This window comes from Akebia trifoliata, chromosome 8, assembly GCF_017979445.1.
Source record: "Akebia trifoliata isolate Shusen 1 chromosome 8, ASM1797944v1, whole genome shotgun sequence".
NCBI classification, from domain to species: domain Eukaryota; kingdom Viridiplantae; phylum Streptophyta; class Magnoliopsida; order Ranunculales; family Lardizabalaceae; genus Akebia; species Akebia trifoliata.
The window spans coordinates 41,865,625-41,887,789 of NC_141382.1; the positions used below are offsets into that span (position 1 = coordinate 41,865,625).

The window sequence follows — 22,165 nt, forward strand, 5'->3', positions numbered from 1 at the left end:
ATCACATATCTCGAATGCCTCAATGCACTATCCAATGGATCAAAATTAGCACAATCCTCATTTTGCATGAAAAAATTAAAAATGAACCTTCTTTAAGTTTTTTCCTTGAATCAGTTAAAAAAACATAACGACAAAATAATATATATATATATATATATATATATATATCTGAGTATTGCACTTCCAGGATTCTAGATACCCAAAAAAAAATTATTGGAGGGAATAAACCAAATGCATGTCCGATAATAATATCTACAAAAATTGTAGAAAATATTATTTACCAAATTCAAAAACCTATAGCAATTTAGTTTGAAAGAAATCGATTCAGAAAGGAGATGAAGGAAGTAGAAGTAGTTGATCTCAATTTGGAAGTGGAATTGTATGTAGGATTTCTTGTTGATAATGTTAAAAGAGGACAAGTGTATAAATAAATAGATAACATAGGAAATTTGAAACTGTGGATTTTTAAATTTTTTTGTAAAATAACAATGATACCCCTCTTGCCAATTAATAAAATAGAAATATCTTTCATCAATTAATAAAATATTATATCTTTATAGAGAAGACGGAGTAGGAGTTACAAAATTTTGGTTTTCCCAAATAACCCCCTCCTTACCTTTACATTTAAACAGGGTTATTTTGGTAAAAAATCAACAGAATTGCAATCATATGATATTATGATCATGTTAGTTTTCAAAATTACAAAAATAACTTCTTCACTGTGTAATCTTATAAGAAACACTTTCCTTATTAAGTAAGATTTCAAATCTTACCAAAGATCACTGAGGTCAAATGAATTACCAAATTGGACAACCAACATCACAACCTTCTAGATTTCATAAAAAATCTCAAATTCAAAATAATAATAATTATAATTTTGGCTTGATCCAAGATTTTGAAAATGGATGGTTACTGAATTTCAAATTTCAAATTTCAAATTAAACTTTAAAGATAAAAAATAATCATTTTTAGGTTGATTTTTTTTAGTTCAGAGAAAATTGTCTTGTACATCCTTATGGCATCAAATCCAGTTTTTGGATGCTACGAGGTGAGCTCAACGACCTTTAGTAAGAAGTGGAATCTTACTAAGTTGACAAGGCTAGACTTACTCTAATCTTAAAATCCCATTACTTAATATTTTTAATTAAAAATAAGCTACATCTGCACATTTTTACTATTATAATGAGAGAAGGTGGAGTAGAAGTGGTTTGACTGTCCATAAGCCCGTAAATACCCTCATGTTAACATTTAAATTTAATATAATCAAGGTCATTTTGATCAAAAATAAAAAAAAACTGCAATTCCACATACCTAAAAAGATGATTTTTGATTTTCAAAATCACAAAAATATCCTCTAATTTTTTTTTTTTTTGTAATCTTCAAAATTACTCTTTAATTAATATTTTCAATTACAAATAAGCCCTTAGATACACGTCGGTTTGCACATGCCACCTTCTATATTCTTAACCATATAAGGCCAAGACTTCTTTTTCTTGATGATTGACTAATCTTTTAATATTTCAACTTGGATAAATTTTTTTTTAAGATTTTGCCTAAATTGATATCCCTAGTGAAAGTCAACTCTTTAAATAGTCCTTGTCAAGGAGCTGGTGAACAATGGAACATTAGTATGTGGAAGGCTGCAAGTTGCATTATATTATGAGTAAGAATAATGACGAATGCAAGTGGTTTTGGGTACGGGGTTACTAAGTGGCTGACATGGCAAGGGAACATAACTGTAGAACTTTTTTTTTATATATCTCTAATAAAAAGATCTATGGTTACGTGCCTTTGCCATATCAGCGACATACCAACCACTTATCAAAAGTTGTGTGCATTCATCACAACTCTACGAGTAATGATTAAATGACTTTTCACATGGCATACCTAATCGATTCTTCTGACAATGACATGTGTTAGAATCTTATATCTATATTCCTCGAGATATACAACTATAGATCCCCATAAAAATCTCAATGAAAAGTATATATGATTCTGACACAGATCCACATCAGAAATGTCCCCCACGATGTACATTTCAATGTTACTCCAACACGACTCATATTATTTTATGAAAAATTGGAAAAATTACTTAAATTATTTGGCAGAGGGATTTTTTTTAATTAGTCCCTGAATTTTTGGCAATTACTTGAAAGTCCATTTAGTAATTTTTTATTATTTCTGAATGGTCCCTCAACCTCATCATACGTTATAATATTTTTGAAATACCCAAACTACCCCTTTGTCATCTACTTCAAATACAGGTTTTTTGACAACGATTCCAATCATTTCCGACGATTATTTTTTATCATGAATGACGAATGAAAATGACATACTTCTAATTGTAAACATTAAGATTTTTTTTTCAACGATTTATAACAAAAAACGAAGAATGAAGTTGAGATTCAAAAAATAAAAATAAAAAATACAGTATCAAGCTCACCACTTTTTATTGTCAAACTCATCACTTTTTATTTATTATCAAGCTCACCATTTTTTTTATTGTCGAGCTCACCAATTTTTATTTATTTTCCACTTCACTAATTTGATTTATTATCAAGCTCACCACTTTTTATTGTTGAGTTCGACAAATTTTTTTTAAGAATGTTGAATTTGACAATAAAAATGTTGAACCCAAAAATAAAAAAGTGGTGAGTTTGACGCTAGTAAGACTCACCCATTTTCATTTTTCGAGTTTTTCTGACTAAAATACATGGAAAGATTGTCTAAAAACTTGACATAACAATTTGTGTAGATGATTTCAAATCAAAAGAACCATCCTTGATCAATTTTCATAAATTAAAAAAACAAAGTAAAAAAATTGAAAAACCCTAACTTTTTATATGCATCTTCAAAATGCTTGAAAATGGTTTCTTCTTCCTTCTCAAATCCTTTCCATCGAAATGGAGTCTCTGAAACTCGATTAGGATGTTAGAAATCCAATTTTTTTTTTTTTTTAATTTATGAAAATGATGAATTCAAATGATTGGGGTAGTTTTGATATTTCAATCGTAAAAGATGTGTAAAGTGGGGTTCAAGGACTGGTTAGAAATAAAAATTTTACAAAATGGACAATTAAGAGAAGCCCTAAAACTTAGGGACTAATTAGAAAAAAGTCTCTCCACCAGGGTCTTATACGTAATTTTTCCAAAATTTTTGGTTTACACTAACCAAGTTGTGACTAGCCCCTCCCAATCTCTTCGTTGTTGAATACTCAAAGGACCGTGACACAACAGCTCCAAGAAAAAAACTCTTTGATTTGAGATTTTACTCAAAAGTGAAAAAGATTTTTGAGTTCTAAAGGTAGATTATGATTTGGGAAAATTACTTAAAGATCCCTGGTGGAGGCTTTTCTTTCTTAATAGTCCTTGAATTTTGGGTGGTAGCTTGATAGTCCATTTAGTAAAGTTTTTTTTTTTTTCTTAATGGTCCCTCATTTTGGTTGAGCTCACCAATTTTTATTTATTGTCGAGGTCAACATTTTTATTGTCGAACTCAGCACTTTTTTTATTGTTGAGCTCACTGCTTTTTATTGATTGTCGAGGTCACCACTTTCATTGTTTAGTTCGACAATTTTTATCATTGACCTTGACGCTGTAAAACTCACTCGTTTATCATTTTTTCAAGATTTTTCGACTAAAATACATGAAAAGATCAATGAAAAACTTGACATAACAACTTTTTTAGATGATTTCAAACCAAAAGAATCATCTTTGATCGATTTTCATCCAAAAACAAAGCAAAAAAGATTTAAAAAAAAAACCTAGTTTTCTACATACATGTTTAAAATGCTTGAAAACCCTTTGAAAATGGCTTCTTCTTCCTTCTCAAATCCTTAACATTATAATGAAGTCTCTTAAACTCGATTGGGGTGCCTAAAATCCAATTTTTATTTTATTTTATGAAAATGGTGGGGTTCGAACAGTTAGGGCACATTCAACATTTCAATAGTGAGATATGTGAGGAGCTAGATTTAGGGACTAATTAGAAAGAAAATCTTTACTAAATGGACTATTAAGAGAAGCCCTAAAAGTTAGGGACTATTTAAAAAAAAGTTTATCCACCAGTGACCTTTAAGTAATTTTCCCTTATGATTTATGATGGTTCAAGGAAGATGTAAAAATTGGCATTTCACATTGATATCACAACAACTCCCTTCTTTTTAGTCATTTTGTATTAAAATTCTGTTTTGGTGTGACAACATATTTGTTTGGTGAGCTATATATTTCTTTGTTATTTACTTGTTACTATAAAAATAAAAAATAAAAATGAGGCATAAATGTTCTTAGAAAAAAGGAAGAAAAAAAAAATAGGGAGAGAATTCTTGGGCAAAATGTACATCACTCCAATAATCCTGACTACCATTTGAGTGTTCACAAAATTTACCTAATTATAGAAATTTTTTGAGTTCTCTCGTCTCTCTTTTTTTTTTTTTTTTTTTTTCTCTCTCGCAAGACAATCACTCAAACCATCAAGAAGATTAAATAATGTGGAAGTTTACAGATGTTTTGATGAACATAAGATATATTACAAATAAGAAAGGAGTAAGATCGGCAAGTACCTAGCAGCCACCCTTTACGATGTGTTTGGATTGAGAGAATTGGAGAGAAGAGAAGACAAAAACGGTGAATTTTCTTTCTCTCCAAAAGTGGAGAGATTTGGAGAGATATCCTTTTAAAATATTATATAATTTCAACTCTACCCCTAAATCTCTTTTAAGATATTCCAAACATAGTTGAGAGAAACTGAGTTTCTCTCCTCTCCACTTCTATCAACCCAAACAAAGTTTTAGTTATTTAGATAACTTGCAAGTTGCACCAAAGAAGACTCAGAAACTTAAATTTTTCTCATGCGAGCTTTCAACAATTTCTCTGAGGCTCACCTCCTAAGGAATCAAGTCAATGCCCAAGCCTTTAGCTCTCTCAATGGATATCTTTTATGTTGGAAGAAATGGTTTGTCATCCACACACCTGCCATGAATTAAAAAAGCACACGTTTTCTAAGAATTAATTCCATGTTCATTAGTGAAATAAGTACTTAATATAAAAGCAAACTATCAAGAGTCATTTGGGTTACTATGGAATCTATTATAACTCTGAGTTACAAAGTGGGTTCGATAGGTTCCAAAAAATGTTAATGTCTGGTTGTATCCAATCTGTAAACTATGGCGTTGATCATGTAAAATCTGGAAAGATGGGAACACTTTAATGCGCCATCCAAGATGAAAATTTTAACAAAAGAGAGTGGTTTGTCACCTTTGCATATGCACTGCTCTAGATTCTAGACATATCAATTGGTTGCAAGTCACTTTGATAGACAACCCAGAAAAAAAAAAAAAAAAAGGGTTGATATACATTCAGATATGAGATTCCCAGCATAAGCACCTATATTTATTTGATAAGTAGAACCAAGCAGAGAGCTCTCATTCAGAACTTGAACAGGTTCTTCTTCTTCTTTTTGTTTTTTGATCAGTTAGGTTGACTAAGCAATAAGCTAAGCGAAAATCGACTAAGATATTTTGAGCATGTTCAACGAAGGCTAATTATGGCCCTAGTAAGAAAATATATTATAGTTGAAGGTCCTAAAGAAGCGAGAGGAAGACTTAGAAGAACGCAGATAAAAAAGGTGAAACTAGATTGGACACTCTCAATAACAAATGACTTGGCTTTGGACATAGTGGAATAGAGAAATATGATCTCTTTATCCGACTCTCAATCTTTAGGATAATAGCTAAATGATTTAAACTAGATCTCTGTTCATCTACAAAATGATTTAAACTAGATCTCTGTTCATCTACAAAATGATTTAAACTAGATCTCTGTTCATCTACAAAATGATTTAAACTAGATCTCTGTTCATCTACAAAATGATTTAAACTAGATCTCTGTTCATCTACAAAATGATTTAAACTAGATCTCTGTTCATCTACAAAATGATTTAAACTAGATCTCTGTTCATCTACAAAATGATTTAAACTAGATCTCTGTTCATCTACAAAATGATTTAAACTAGATCTCTGTTCATCTACAAAATGATTTAAACTAGATCTCTGTTCATCTACAAAATGATTTAAACTAGATCTCTGTTCATCTACAAAATGATTTAAACTAGATCTCTGTTCATCTACAAAATGATTTAAACTAGATCTCTGTTCATCTACAAAATGATTTAAACTAGATCTCTGTTCATCTACAAAATGATTTAAACTAGATCTCTGTTCATCTACAAAATGATTTAAACTAGATCTCTGTTCATCTACAAAATGATTTAAACTAGATCTCTGTTCATCTACAAAATGATTTAAACTAGATCTCTGTTCATCTACAAAATGATTTAAACTAGATCTCTGTTCATCTACAAAATGATTTAAACTAGATCTCTGTTCATCTACAAAATGATTTAAACTAGATCTCTGTTCATCTACAAAATGATTTAAACTAGATCTCTGTTCATCTACAAAATGATTTAAACTAGATCTCTGTTCATCTACAAAATGATTTAAACTAGATCTCTGTTCATCTACAAAATGATTTAAACTAGATCTCTGTTCATCTACAAAATGATTTAAACTAGATCTCTGTTCATCTATATTTCTGCTCTTATTGCAGATTTAGTTCTTAGCTCATTCAGCCAACCAGAACACCAGAGTGTTCTTCATATTTTCTTCAATCTCTCTCCCTCTCTCCCAAATTCTATTTGCCCTAAATCAGACAAAAACAGACGAAGAAGAACTCGCCCCTTCTTCTTCGTCGTTCTGCTGGTTGCAGCCATTCGGCCAACAGAAGAGGTCGCCCTCCCTTTCTCTCTCCCTCCCTCCCTCTCTCCCTCATCGCCATTATCCCCCTTTCTTGTCTCTATCATTCTAGAAAAAACTTTCGGTGTGTGAATCTGACAAGAGAAACGAAGTTAGGGCACGTTCGTGCTCTTCACCTTACCTCCCTCTTCGCCATTAAGGTAATTGGGGAGAAGTAAGAGTGTTTTGAGTTTTTTTGTGAGACAGATCTCTGTTCATCTACAAAATGATTTAAACTAGATCTCTGTTCATCTACAAAATGATTTAAACTAGATCTCTGTTCATCTACAAAATGATTTAAACTAGATCTCTGTTCATCTATATTTCTGCTCTTATTGCAGATTTAGTTCTTAGCTCATTCAGCCAACCAGAACACCAGAGTGTTCTTCATATTTTCTTCAATCTCTCTCCCTCTCTCCCAAATTCTATTTGCCCTAAATCAGACAAAAACAGACGAAGAAGAACTCGCCCCTTCTTCTTCGTCGTTCTGCTGGTTGCAACCATTCGGCCAACAGAAGAGGTCGCCCTCCCCTTCTCTCTCCCTCTCTCCCAAATTCTATTTGCCCTAAATCAGACAAAAACAGACGAAGAAGGAACTCGCCCCTTCTTCTTCGTCGTTCTGCTGGTTGCAGCCATTCGGCCAACAGAAGAGGTCGCCCTCCCTTTCTCTCTCCCTCCCTCCCTCTCTCCCTCATCGCCATTATCTCCCTTTCTTGTCTCTATCATTCTAGAAAAAACTTTCGGTGTGTGAATCTGACAAGAGAAACGAAGTTAGGGCACGTTCGTGCTCTTCACCTTACCTCCCTCTTCGCCATTAAGGTAATTGGGGAGAAGTAAGAGTGTTTTGAGTTTTTTTGTGAGACAGATCTCTGTTCATCTACAAAATGATTTAAACTAGATCTCTGTTCATCTATATTTCTGCTCTTATTGCAGATTTAGTTCTTAGCTCATTCAGCCAACCAGAACACCAGAGTGTTCTTCATATTTTCTTCAATCTCTCTCCCTCTCTCCGTAGACGAAAAGCCAAGGTACGTTAGATCTCTCCCTCTTTGAGTTGAAATGATTTTTTTTCCATCCAAATTGAAATGAAATTATATGTATTTGTTTCAAGGACCTAGTTTGATAGAGATTACATGTAAATGGAAACTAAAACCCATTCTTCATTACTATTCATCTATCGAATGGGCTTAAATCCATTCGAAAAAGTTTCTTATTTTCTGATTCATGGGTGTAACTAAGTGCTTTTAAAACAAAAAATATATTTGTTTTTATGAGCATAAAAGGGAGATGTGTCATGTGAGGAAGTGATCGGACTACTTTCCAATCCATCCGATGGCATGATCAGCCGGATAGAAACGAAACCGAAGCTTAATCTGTTGTCTCCATAGTCCTTGGAATTCTGGATCAAGGGCAAGCAAACTTTTTTCTATCTCAGTGTCTCCGGTAGTTGCAAACAATGTGTAAGAGCAAAAGTAATTTGGGTAACGGTACTGGACCTTGACCACTTTCACCATTGTAATGGTTATAATGCTAGGCACTTTTTTTTCCCTGTTATGATCAATATTTTATTTTTTAAATATGACATATAATATTTTCTATTTTGAAGGAAAGTGAAATAATAATAATAAAACATTATAATGATCCCAAAGAAATAAGACGATGACCTTTGCATTGGGACACTATTAGAATGCGAACTGGATGGTAGTGTAAGTGTGCTTTTCTGGGGTATTATGATCGATGCATCCTAATCAAATTAAAAAGAAAAGTTTATAAGATGACTGTATGTCTGGCTACATTCTATGGAGCTAAATGTTGGGAATCGAGGAACATGTTCATAGATTGTGCATTGCAAATATGAGGATGCTGAGATGAGTGAATGGAAAGACCAAGAAGGATAAAATTGTGAATTAGCAGATTCATGAAAATGTAGTAATAGTACAACTAAATTGTGCTTCTTGAATGTGAACCGTATCTCAGAGAGTCATACTATGCATGTTTGGTTGCTGTTGAATTAGTGACTCTGTCATGATTTTGGTAACAAATTCTTGTTTGGAAAGTAAATGACCGATTCCTGTGGGACTGAATATGTAGACCTGAAGGTGTGATTTAGTTTATGTCATTTTTACTTTCATTTGTGATAAAATTCATCTTCGAAGCTTAATGACAAGCATGCCTCATTTTTGCAGTAGTTCGAGGCATACAATTCAAATGGTACTGTTGTAGCTGGAGATAAAACAAAAGAGGTAGGCTTGATTATACTGAAGTTTTTATGCCAATTCAGTCCCAATATCGAAGTTCTTGATAGTAATTTATTGTTGTAATGGTATTCCCAACGTAAATAGCATTCCTAATGTGACAGCCATTATTAACAGTTATATCTCTGTTATAACTTATAATAACCAATATCCTGCCATTTTAAGACTAATGTAGCGTTAGATATCATTTTTTCTTCAAAATATGTAAATCAGAGTCAGTAATAAAATAATAAAAAAATTAGAAAAAGTGTTGATTATAAATCTGTTACTGTTTGTTGTTTATTACTTTAACCATTGCATTTTGTTTTCCTGTAGACTCTATCTACTCTTAAGAGTATCTGTTGATCCATGCGATCCCCATTTCCCATCTTTATGTAGGTACTTGTACGTGATATATGGGTATTTGAGAAATCTCTCTTTCACGAAGGAGCATATTGGCGCCTTTGCGAGCGGATTAAGTTATAATCCATTGTAGCCCAACTGTGCGAGATAGTGACAGATCGCAGCCATGACCCAGATTAAGTTATAGAATTTATTTCAGGATTTCTTATTTTTTATCTTCATTGACAGACAAGAATGCAATCCAATATTTTTTTTTGCAACGAAAACACCTCAGCGGACAAAACAATGGTCCTCACCTGGGCACTTGGTGGGTTACCCTTTGAAGGGTTCTTCTTGTGTTTTTTAGATTTTTGTTAGTTGCAGTTGAGATAGAAACAGCAAAATGAGCATGTAGAGTTATTTAAAATTCTGAGGACAATGAAAGGCCACATGTTTCTTTTACCATTTTATTTTATATATCTTAAAAGGATAATTAGTGGCCAACCTCATTTTATTGTGAACAAATTTGTGCCATGTGTATATGAGAAGCCTAATTGCCTGGGAAATTGATTTGCAATTTGGGGGGGACAAGAGCTTCTTGTCCAAGGTATCTTTCTTTTATTTGGTCCACTGCCTTGTGTAAAATCCTGACTGTGGAGGACATTACGTCTCGGGGCATTTTTTCATTTGGTTTTCGTTAGCTTTGTATGGAAAATCCTTTGTGCATCATCTTGGTTCTATTTCTTGTCTTTGTTTCAGGTGATTTGGTGCTTCACATTATCATTCACCTATCATGTTCACTGAGAAGATAGGACATGCCTTTGTCATATAAACCAATTATCAAAGTTAATTGTATCATTGTAAATCATAAAAGAAGTATTTGTTTGCCCAAAGAGTTAAACTTGGAGAGAATGTGATCCTCCGTTAAATGTTTTCAATGTTTCATTGTGATGAAGTTTGGTCACCACTCACAATCACTCCTCAATGTTTTTGGTGGAATTTTGAGATACCTCGTGTTTTCACTCGATATGCCTCTCTTAACCTCAAGCTTCCTTAATAGACTTAAAAAGAGTGACCCAAATGCTCTTGTTTTCAAGTAAAAAACCCTTGATTTTTCTTCTCAAAATCAGTTATTTTCAACTTACAGGTAAATTTTATTATTTTCATATTCAATCTTAAGATTCTATGTCTTCAACCTTCAAACCTGACAAGAAAGAATTTTGGATAAATAGAAACGATGAAATTTTGGGTAGAAAAATTAGCAATTTTCTTATCAGGTTATGTTTAAAACCATAGTTGAAGATTGGAGAGCTTGAAGACAATTGATTTTGGAAAGAAAAATCAAATAGAATTTTGTAGGGAAGTAGGAAATAATGAAATTTTGTATAAAAAAACTGGAGTTTTATTTATTTTACATAAGATTAAGGTTTGATTGGAAAAGATGAATTCAAGATAAGATTGAATAGATTAAAAATAATATACATCAAAGTTGAAGAGTTTCAAGTTGCCTGGCTTGGAGAAGGAAAACTACGGTTTTTTCAATTTAACAAGACTAAGGGCAAGGGGGCATTTCATTAGTATGAATACAGAACGATATAAATCAAAGAGAGGTGCTGTCAATTTTTTTTTTTAAATTTTAAGTATAATGGATTTAAACACATTATATTAATATTTAATATTTAATATTTAAAATATTAAAAAGAAAATATTAAATTATATTATATTAATATTTATTATATTATATTAATATTTATAGTTAAAATGTCAAAAACAGTATAGTTTGAAGGCATATTATGATACTAAAAAACAAAAAACAGTAACTGGTATAATATAAGGGTATTCTGGTCTTTTTTCTATAAGTCATGAGAAGTCAGTATGGTTCCCAAACAGACTTCCAGCACAAAAGTACTTCTGCTAGTACTTCATAGAATTGATTGCCAAACGCCTTTCTGCACAGAATTACTTTTCCAGCTCCTCCACAGAGTACTCCAGCTCCTACTCTTTGGAACAGTAGTTCTGCTCCTGGTATCCAAACACGCCCTTACTTTTCAAGAAACTAATAAGCAGGATAAAGATTGCGTAAAATCTTCATGAGCTCTGAAAAGTGAGCAACTCTCTCAGCTAGACAATATCTTCCACTGGTTGAAGGAATCTCAAATGCCATTATGCATGCATTGGCAACATCTTTAATATTGACCCATCCATGAGTTGCATTGGGAAATGTATTTCCTATACATTATACGAAAACTTCAAACTCATTACATGATTGAGAACATTATCTTGTCAAAAAAACGTTATCCAAAATATTGTATGAAACAGTCTATTAAATGTTTATGATGTAGGCACTAATTTTAATGGAATTCGATAAAAGGATTTGTTTCACTTATAAGTTATACCTCAACCTCTCACTCTCAACATCAAATCGACAGAAAAAAAAATTGTCTCAAAAGGAGTTTAATGCTGACATGTGATGCTAGAAACATATAGTAGTAGATAAATTTGGGTAATTAGTTAGATGGCAGAATAGGATTTGTGTAGCTGAGCGAAAATAGCATAAGGTTCTAAAAATTGCAACAACACTACAATGATGATGATGATGATGATGATGATGGAAATGACATGTAATGATAAAAGGGTACAACTTATGAGGGAAGTAACATATAGTTCCTTTTATGCAATCGATTAATCATATAAAAGCATGAAAGCCGAGATCTTTGAGAAAATGGAATTGTAAGGAAAATGCACTTGTTTGTTGTTGTTTAAATTTATGCATACAAGTATACGTATCAAAACAAGTAATAAAGTGATAAGAAAGTATCGTTCCCACGTAGATTAAATACCAATCTATTGCTAATTATCAATTTATGTCACTCTAATTTTATCCAAACAAAATTAAAAATAGAATTTAAAAAATAAACAAGAAAAATAACGCAGAGAATAAATTTGCAGATTTAAAATTAATGAATGATAAAACCTAGGTTTATAATTTCCCCCAAACAATCCACTTGATTAAATTCTTATTCGTTTTATAATAAATTAATCTATTATGATTGTCATCCAAGAACACTAAATTCTCTATAAGCCTCTTCCGATGGTCATGTAAAAATACCCTTCTAGACTAACTCCTTATATGCCTATGAGAATTAAATCAAGAAAATTTATCAAGAATAAGCTCTTATAAGGGATACACACGCAACGTGAGTATATGCCTATCTCAAATTAACATATGTTATTCTATTTAGGTCATGAACACAAAATAACTCTGCCGATATTATTAAGGTTCACCAAATCAATTCAATCAATGGCCAGTTAATTAAATCATAGGAAACATCAGATAGAATAAACAATTACATGTAGAAATAATCATAAAAAAAAGATAGAAAATTAATTAAGCATCATTAATGGGTTCCATATAACCCTAGAATAGAAATTAGTTCATCATTGAAAATAAAACAAAATCACAAAAGTATTCAGTCATTCTTAGAGATTACAAAGAACAAGAGCAGAGATAAAGTTCAGAAAAATAAAACTCAAAAGTCGAATCTCCAGTTCTCGTCCTCCTTCTCGATCTTGTGTCTCCACAAAAAAATTCAGAATTTCTCCCCAGAATAAGGTTTAATCGTTCTTATTTATAGGTATGAAGTCATTAGGGTTTAAGAGTCCTAAAATCCATCTCTAATTCGGCCCAAAAAATTAACGTATAATGCTGGAAATGTAAGCAGGTCATGGCCTCAAAACATGTCATGCCGCGCCTTGTATTTTCATATTTCTGTTGTGCAATTCTTGAATTCTCGCAGCAGCCTCGTTTTCTATCAAGCTACGGCTTGAAGACTTTTTAGTTTGTATGCTTAGTTTCCTTCTTCCGAGAGTGAACCAATTTGGAGTCAGAATTTTTCTTAAATGTTGACAAATATCCCAATGTTCCATATTGTTCCTAAACTGCAAAATAAATATAAAAATCAAATAAAAACACAGAATCACATAAAAAGTATAAAACAACCTAAACTTAAATAAAAACAATTAAAAGACTCTAAAATTAACAAAATATTATATTTAAAAGTGGTTAATTCGCAGGTATTAAACCCACTCATCATTTGCTTTGGTTTAAATTGCAAATGCATGTAATTTTGGTAAGCTTTAATATATATATATATATATATATATATATATATATATATATATATATATATATATATATATATATATATATATATTAATGGTTACAAGCGGGTTAATGGTAACTAACTAGTGGGTGAAGGCAGGTTTTGAACCCATGTTGTGGTTTCAACACTCAAAGACCCTACCAACTCAACAAGTTAGCATCTGCACGTGCTGCCTTTAGTAAATAATATAAAAATTTTGAGTCCAAAACAACTAGGGAACATGTTTACTTATTAAGATGAAGAATAAATTGACCTTCAGGTACAGGGAAAATCCACTAACATGAACCTTAACAACAAAACAAAACATACCATTTATTAGCTTTATAATATCCCCGGCACTTTTAAAAACCGTTGGTTGCAAAAGCGGACCAATTACCATTGATGGATTTATTACAACCATATCAGTCCCATTCTCTTTCACAAATTTCCAAGCAGCCTCTTCAGCTAAGGTCTTCAAAATTACATACCAAAGCTGATAGAAACCAAAGAAATCGTTAGTTTACCAAAAAAGTTATTGTTATGTATGCATATTATTATAACTGATTTCTTTAGTACAAGAGAATACAAAACATATATTGATAAGAATATAATGATCAGGATCATAAGATATTTAAGGAACTTGATCAAAAGTGGTTAAAATTTTTAGAGACATTTTGAGATCTTTATCGAGTGTACTCATATCTATTTAAGTTGTTACTCTTCCTAAGAAAAATAAGGAAGATACATTTATCAAAATGCAATGTTCTAATTTTCTTCTAAATTATCATATTGGAATCAAAAGACTGCCAGAAATATGGTAAATGGAGCCTTGTTATAATAACAGTCAAGGATTCTTCACATGTAACCACACATAATAAGAGGGGCCAAGACACGGGAAAAAAGTCATGAGGTTGTTGGAGACTTATTGGAGGGATTACACAACGAGCAATGATGATATGGACTGTGGTAGGGGCGTCCCCAAACTCAATCAAGTTTGGCTAAATTGTGCTCAAATTCAAATGCATGGGTGGGCACACAATTGAATATGGGTGCATTAGATAGTCCTCAACACGGTCGAAAATGTTGTGAATGAGATGTCTTATATTCTGTTGTCCTACATAGAATTGCAAGGGTGTAAGAGGAGGGCCCTTGGCCCAAATTTTTTAAGGTAACAAAAAAAGTAATCATGTAATATTTTCTTAAGGATTTTCTATTTTAGGAGGGGGGGCGGGGAGGATTCTGGTTTGGGGAAACAAAAGTGTTTTAGCAACTCTACTTTTTAAATAGAGATCTCTCTAGAACTATAAAACTTGAAAGAAAATAGTGATTGTTCTTGTTCTAGTCTATAGAAGTAAGCACACTACCAAGCTATGTAAATCCTTGTGTTTGTGTGATTTTTATCATCTTTGCTATTTCGTTATTTTTCTCAAAAACGACAATAGAGTCAGAAATAGTGTGCCATCAAATGACAAAAAGACCTCAAATAACATAAACTTAAAAGAAAATAGTAATTGTTCTTGTTCTAATCCGTGGACATAAGCACACTATCAAACTAAATAAATCCTTGTGTTTATGCGATTTTTATCATCTATATTATTTCGTTATTTGTCTAAAAAACAACATAGGAGCCAAAAACAGTGTGCCATCAAATGACAAAAAGATCTCAAATAACATAAACTTAAGCATCAAAACAAGTCCAGTCTAAATCTACACAAGTAGGAGAGTGCAGAAAATCTTAGAAAGAAGCTTTTGTCCACACAAAACAATTCCATGAAAGAAAGACCAACGGACACCAAGAAGAAAATCCTACAAATAATGATAAAAAGACCACAAAAAAAAAAATCTAATTTTTTCTGTTCTGCTCGTCTCCTCTGCAACAACAACAAATCGAACCCTAAACAGAAATTATTTTGAAAAACCCTCCTCTATTCTCCTTCTCCTCTCTTATTCTCTCATTTGGGACGAACCCTAGTCATATTCTCTCGAACGAACTGGAGCAAACCAAACTCTAAGAGGTGAGTTCGAAAAATTGAAATTTGAACGTCGTAAACCCTTGTATTTGGTTCACATCATTAATTATCTTTCTTTCACACTATTTGGTTTTTCCTTTTTGTTGTGAGATTTGAAGAACCTGCATTTATTGCTGTAAAAATCTTGTTTTGGGAGGCAAAACCTTCGGGTTTTTTTTTAATATCATGGTCTGTGTGTTCTTATTTTTCCTGTAAAAAATTGTTTTTTTTTTTTCTTTTCTTTCTAATTAGGTTCCATGGATAAGCCCTTTTTTCATTTTTGTGAATATTTAAGATATCTTCTTGTTTTTAATAAAAATGATTTTAATACCCTCATCACCTCGTTGACCAATTGATCTTCTAACACTAGGTGGACTGTGTTTGTGTTAGGTTTAACCAATCCATCCTTCCATCTCTGAGCTATAATAGAACAGAAGTATGAGAATTCTTGGAGTGTGTTTCTTGCCTTCAAAGATAAATGGGTTTCATCCCAGCTTATCATAATTAAAATGAGAAGCTCAACATAGTTTAAATGTAGAGCCATTGAAGACAACACTTCCATTCATTATTTTTCTTTGTAACTTTACTTTCTTCCAAGTTGTAGCTCTGCTATTCCTCTCATAAACAGAGGGAGCTGCATCAGAAACCACTACAAGTGAAGAACTCAAAGGTTTTGGCTTTTCAATGGAAAAGCTAGTGAAATTTCAGAAACTTCGGATTAAAAAAATATACCAGTAATGTATGCTTGTAATCATTGAAAACCTTAAACCAGTCTTATGTACACGTATATGCAAATTTGTTATGTATTAACCCATGTTAAAAAGAAATAGTTAACAGTGTCTAAGAGAAGACTCACATCCACACCTACTCTTGTATTCCAAGAAATTCATAGTTTTTTCTTGATTTCATTCATTTAGGTGGCTTCTTGGTGTTGCATGATGATTTTTGTGTTTTTTTTTGACAATTATGTGGAAGATTTTATGTTTTTATACCGATTATTCATATTGGATCTGTTATCCACCAAGATTCGATGTGATTTGGATGAGTCTATACATCCAAAACTTGTTCAAATGGATTTGAGTTTTGAAATTCTGATATACAGTGTTAATTTAATGGGATGGTTCCTGATATGCCATCTGGACTTGTGTTACATACACCTTGGGATATGCTTTTGAACTTCCAACATGTATGTGGTGCTTGTCCAGTATTGAATCTCAATGCCCTCCAATGATTTTAAAGTAAGAGAGCTCTTTCTATCTTTGTAGATAGTACAATGGAATAGTTTTCTGGAACCATTATACCCAATTCTGTGATCAATGGGTGATTTACAATCTAGTGTACCTTAATATTTTTAAAATTGTTTCTCAAGACAATGTTGAAGTAGTAATGGTATGGCCGGGTTAATATGAGAAAAAAAATATTGTTCAATAATGACAATTTAATGTGTTTTTTGAAGAGAGATTGGTTTTTATTATTAATATAGTTCTGAAGTTGTGAAACTTGAAAGTCTATGGCCCTATTGAACTACTATATTGGATTACATGAGTAATTCATTTGTTTGTGCGCACAAATATGTTCTTGTCATTCCACATTAGTGGATAGCAATCTGGAAAAAAATATCACATTTTTTTTTTCATGTTTTGGCACAATAAGAAGAGATGGTAAATCACAGTATGGTATGACACCCATATCTAATATTGGCATGTAATCTGTATCTATGCTTTTGTGTCAATCATATTGTTTTGAATTAAATTAACTTTCTTTAATGTTTATTTTATGCATAAGATATGGAAGATTGTATAATCATTGAAGGGTTTTCGTCGAAAGATAAAGGAAAAGAAAAAGAAATGGGTGAGGTAGAAGAGAGTCCGTCGAAGGAAAGAATGGGTGTAGATGATATAATACCGAAGAAAGGAATGAAGTTCAATTCATGTGACGATGTGTATGTTTTTTATAATTAATATGCTCAAAAAATAGGATTTGGCGCCAAAATTAGAAGCACTTGGCGTGAAGAAGGAGAAGTGATAAAAGGTATCATGACTTGCATTAAGGAGGGGAAAGTTAATGCAAGACGGGAAAAAGATGGTCATCGAGATTTGAATGCAAAGGAAACAAAAATGTCATCGAGAGTTGGATGCAAAGCTAGAGTTAATGCAAGACGGGATGTAGATGGTACATCTGGTACATGGCATATAACAAATGTGAATCTTGAACATAATCATATAGTTAATTCATCAAATTTGAGATTTTATAGGAGCCATAAAAGATTGGATGATCGAGTGAAAAAACAATTTGAATTGAACGATACGGTCAGGATACCAGTATGCAAATCATTTCTTTCATTTGCTACCCGAGCAAGGGGCATCGAGAATTTAACATTCAATGAAAAAGAAGCTAGATATTACGTCGAAAGTGCAAGACATTTGAGATTTGGTGAAGGCGATGCTGAAGTGATATGCCAGTATTTTATGCGCATGCAAAAACATAATTCAAACTTCTACCATTTGATGGACATTGATGGCAAAGGGAATTTAAAGCATGTATTCTGGGCCGATGCAAGATCTAGAGCATCTTATCAATATTTTTGTGATGTTGTTTCATTTGACACGACATATTTAACAAGCAAATATGACATGCCATTCGCACTCTTTGTCGGAGTCAATCATCATGTACAATCCATCTTATTGGGGGGTGACTTGCTTTCAAATGAATCAATTGAGAGCTATGTATGACTTTTTACAGCTTGGTTCTCATGCATGTCAGGCCGATCACCTAATAATGCAATCATCACCGACCAATGCAAATCTATTCAAGGAGCTGTGTCTGAGGTATTTCCTAGGATTCGATATCGTTTGTGTTTATGGCACATAATGAAGAAGGTCCCTGAGAAATTGGGTGATTTCAAAGAACTCGAAGCAATTATTCGAAAGTTGAAAAAGGTAGTGTATGATTCTTTAAAAGTAGAAGAATTTGAGCAAACATGGGGGGAAATGATTGAAGATTTTGGACTGCAAAATAATGAATGGCTTTAGTCTTTATGCGAAATTCGGCATAAATGGGTCCCAATATTTGTAAAATTCCATTTTTGGGGAGGAATGTCCACGACTCAGCACAGTGAGTATGAATGCCTTTTTTGATAGTTATGTGAATTCGAAGACTTCCCTGAAGCAATTTATTAGTCAATATGAGATTGCATTGGGAAGGAAATATGAAAATGAAGCTTTAGCGGATTTTAACTCACTTCATATGGAAAAGGAATTAGTTTCGAATATGCCTATAGAGAAACAATTACGCGTACTTTACACGAGCAACATATTTGCAAAATTTCAAGAAGAGGTAAAGAATGTGGCAAATTTTCGATACATACTTTTATCTGAAAACGGGCCTTTTTTAACATGTGAAGTAAAAGAAAGGATGACCATTGAGGGGATTAGTGAGCCCATCTTGAAAAAGTTTGAAGTTTGTTTCAATGCAGAAAAAGTAGAGGTGCAATGTATATGTCGTTCATTTGAGTTTCGAGGTATTTTGTGCAACCATGCAATTTGTGTTCTTGATAATAATGATGTCACAAAGCTTCCATCCCAATATATCATACAACGATGGAGAAAGGACTTCAAGAGTTTGCATAGCCTCGAACGTTCTCTTGAAGTTGGTGTGTTTGCATGTGCCCCAATAAATCGTTATGATGACATTTATACACATTGTCATGAAATTGCAGAGATTGGGTCGATGTCAGATATGAAATACAAATTAGCATTGAATGCAATAAAAAAAGTAAAAGATGAGTTGCTTGCTTTCAATGAGGAAAATCCCGACAACAACCCAAATGGTAGTATTGACGAAACAAATACTACCAAGATTATTGATCCCATTAAAGTTATGCGTAAAGGTCGGCCACGCGAATTAAGGTTGCAGTCAACAGTTGAGAAAGTGGGGAATGCCAAAAGGAAAAAGGTTAGTATTTTTTAATATTAAAAGAATTGATAATGGAATCATTGATTAAATTTTTTTTTAAATATTTTTAAAACTAAGCTTATGATTTTAAACTTCTATCATAGATACGAAACAACCCAAAGAACAAGTCAAATTCTGTCCATGACACCAACAACAACCAACAGGTTAATATTTGGTGTGTTTCTTAGATGTGGGTTTTATCTTAATATAAATTATATTAACCATGGTTTTATATAAATATGGTCTGTACAGCTACCTGTGGGAGAAGTGAATAACATCAACCAATGTGATGTATCTTTTATCCAACCAAGCATCCAGATTGGGCAACAAGTTAACCCATTCACTGGAACACAAGAAAACATAGTAGTGAGTTAAACGGTAGTAAGTACGTATATGTATTCGATACTGATTGTTGGGTCTAATTTATGTTAATGTTTAAACATTTGTAGGAACAGTCCGAATCGATTCGTAGCCAGGTTGGGGTGCAATCATCTATCAGTAATCCTCCATATTCTTTTGTACCAATGGGTCACCAAGGTAATAATATTTTCCAGCAACTCATGTTCCAAGAGTGGTTGTGCAAAGCGTTAATATTTGTTGTTCATTTGAGCAAACATTTAGTTCAATTCTGTTAGTAACTTTTGGCTAACAAATTTGTCTTAATTCAGGGAATTGCTAGTCATGAAACGAACATTCTGAGGTGGAATTTAAGATCTGAAGATAGATATGCTGACGTCTCCATATGCATCTTTTATAACTTTTTGAGGTGGAATTTTTTTGTACACAAACATATTTCTGTAGATAGGTATCTTTTTTGTACATGCAAAGATATACAGATGAAATGACATTTTGAGGTGGAACTCAAGAAGATCTGAAGATAGATATGTTGGAGTCTCCATATGTATCCTTTATACCTTTTTGAGGTGGAACACTTTTGTAAATAGGTATCTTTCATGTTCATGCAAAGAAATACAAATGAAATGAGATACAAACACATTTTCGACTTTGCAAAAGCATGTATTTGCCTTGACAGATATACTAAAGAGCCTACGTGGATACAAGCCACATACCAATCGACATTGATACTAAGGAGAGTGATCAATTGAAGAGGCTAGAGGATTCAACGACTCATTTCCCTGGGAACAATGATTTTGGAGCAATTAATGATGTGAAAGAACTTGCACGAGATCAATGCATCCAATTGCTCAAATTTCCAAAATTTCAAGTTCATGTACTAGGATGATGCCATACTTACATTGTTCACAAAAAAAGAATTTTATATAAAATGTATATTCACCATCAATTTCATGCACGAGTTAAGTGATTTTCTACCACATATTCTTTTTATCCACATTAATTTTCTTGTTCAGTATTTTGGAATCAAGTAAAACAAGAGTTAAATGGAAAAAAGTTTCTTTAAAAAAAAAAAAAAGAACTTTTATTGATGCTAGAGTTGAAATGTAAAGATGTCTTGTACCTACATAGGTTTAGGTGTTGATTGATTCAGCTGTCAGAATCTGCTGTTAGCTTCTGCTGTCAGAATCTGTTGTCAGAATCTGCTGTTAGTTTCTGCTGTTAGAATCTGCTGTCAGAATCTGAAATACTGAAAAACTTGCTTGATAGAGTTTTCTAAAAGTGTTGTGTTGTCAGAATCTGATAATTATTGCTTGATACAACTTCAAGAATTTACTGTATTATGGTAAAATGACCAAAATACCCTTAAGGTTGATAATGCACTCAGAATGCATTAAAAATTACTAGAATACCCCTATAAATATATAATTACACTAAATATATATAAATATATTAAAATTATATAAAAATTAAAATAATTATTATTTTAATTTTAAAATGTCTATAAAAATTATAGAAAAATTTATAATTCTATAGAAATTTCGACAGCATCACATATTAAAAATAGACATAGAGAATTTTCTTAATAAACAAAATAACAGCATGATACGCAATCCAAAATTCACATGATACATAACACATCCACATTACATCGTATATACATAACACATCCACATAACATTTAATTTACATTCTAATATTATTTAAACATAATAATCATAGTTAATATAATAAGTAAAACTGAAATTAAAAAAAAACATGAAAAATATACATCTAACAAATGCATACAAAAGATATTTTTCATTCTTCTTATTTGACTCCGCTACTTTATCTTGAGAAACACTATCATTGATAATGTCAACTTCATCTACCCACAGAACAGACCCTGTATATCTCTATAAATAAAAATAACACATGAATTAATATCAATGTCACTAAATATAAGTACGCACCCAACATTAATATCAATACCATATTACCTGCCAAGATGGACACCTATAAAACATCCTCCCATAATTTTCTTTTGTTTTACCTGTAACTAATGTCATCACTCGACCACATGAACAACATGGTGGATACGTATAGTTTGCCATCAATGTTATTCATTATACACAAAGACAATAAATAAATAAGTATAGAATTTTGGAAATATACTTAAAAACAGTATAATCTTTATTCCAACATTGTTTAACAGTATTTATAATTACAATACAAAATAAAAAAAATAGAATATGAAAATGTATCAATGATTGCCAGTAACCATGACCTTGGTAGCGTTTAACCATGTAACTTTTATTAAGCCATTGTGAAAAAAAAAAAAAAAAGGAATTTTCCATT

At 32.2% G+C, this 22,165-nt stretch overlaps 2 long non-coding RNA genes and 2 pseudogenes across 4 annotated transcripts; 2 read left to right on the top strand and 2 right to left on the bottom strand.

Moving 5' to 3' along the window:
• Positions 1-4,828: 4,828 nt before the first annotated feature.
• LOC147396895 (phenylacetaldehyde reductase-like) lies at positions 4,829-15,648 on the bottom strand (annotated as a pseudogene).
• Positions 7,229-9,873, top strand: LOC147396896 (uncharacterized). Of its 2 annotated transcripts, XR_015181210.1 has the most exons (4): positions 7,229-7,612; positions 7,727-7,821; positions 8,980-9,036; positions 9,427-9,873. It is a non-coding gene; the product is annotated as an uncharacterized LOC147396896 (long non-coding RNA). The 2 variants fall into 2 exon arrangements; XR_015181209.1 differs by having other exon boundaries at positions 7,232-7,612; positions 8,980-9,873.
• On the top strand, positions 15,533-20,470 carry LOC147396897 (protein FAR1-RELATED SEQUENCE 6-like; annotated as a pseudogene). The gene is made up of 5 exons (XR_015181049.1): positions 15,533-19,474; positions 19,579-19,638; positions 19,727-19,840; positions 19,924-20,011; positions 20,143-20,470. The product of XR_015181049.1 is annotated as a protein FAR1-RELATED SEQUENCE 6-like (transcript).
• On the bottom strand, positions 19,951-21,059 carry LOC147396898 (uncharacterized). The gene is made up of 2 exons (XR_015181050.1): positions 20,956-21,059; positions 19,951-20,610 (listed from the first exon to the last, which is right to left on the bottom strand). It is a non-coding gene; the product is annotated as an uncharacterized LOC147396898 (long non-coding RNA).
• Positions 21,060-22,165: the final 1,106 nt, after the last annotated feature.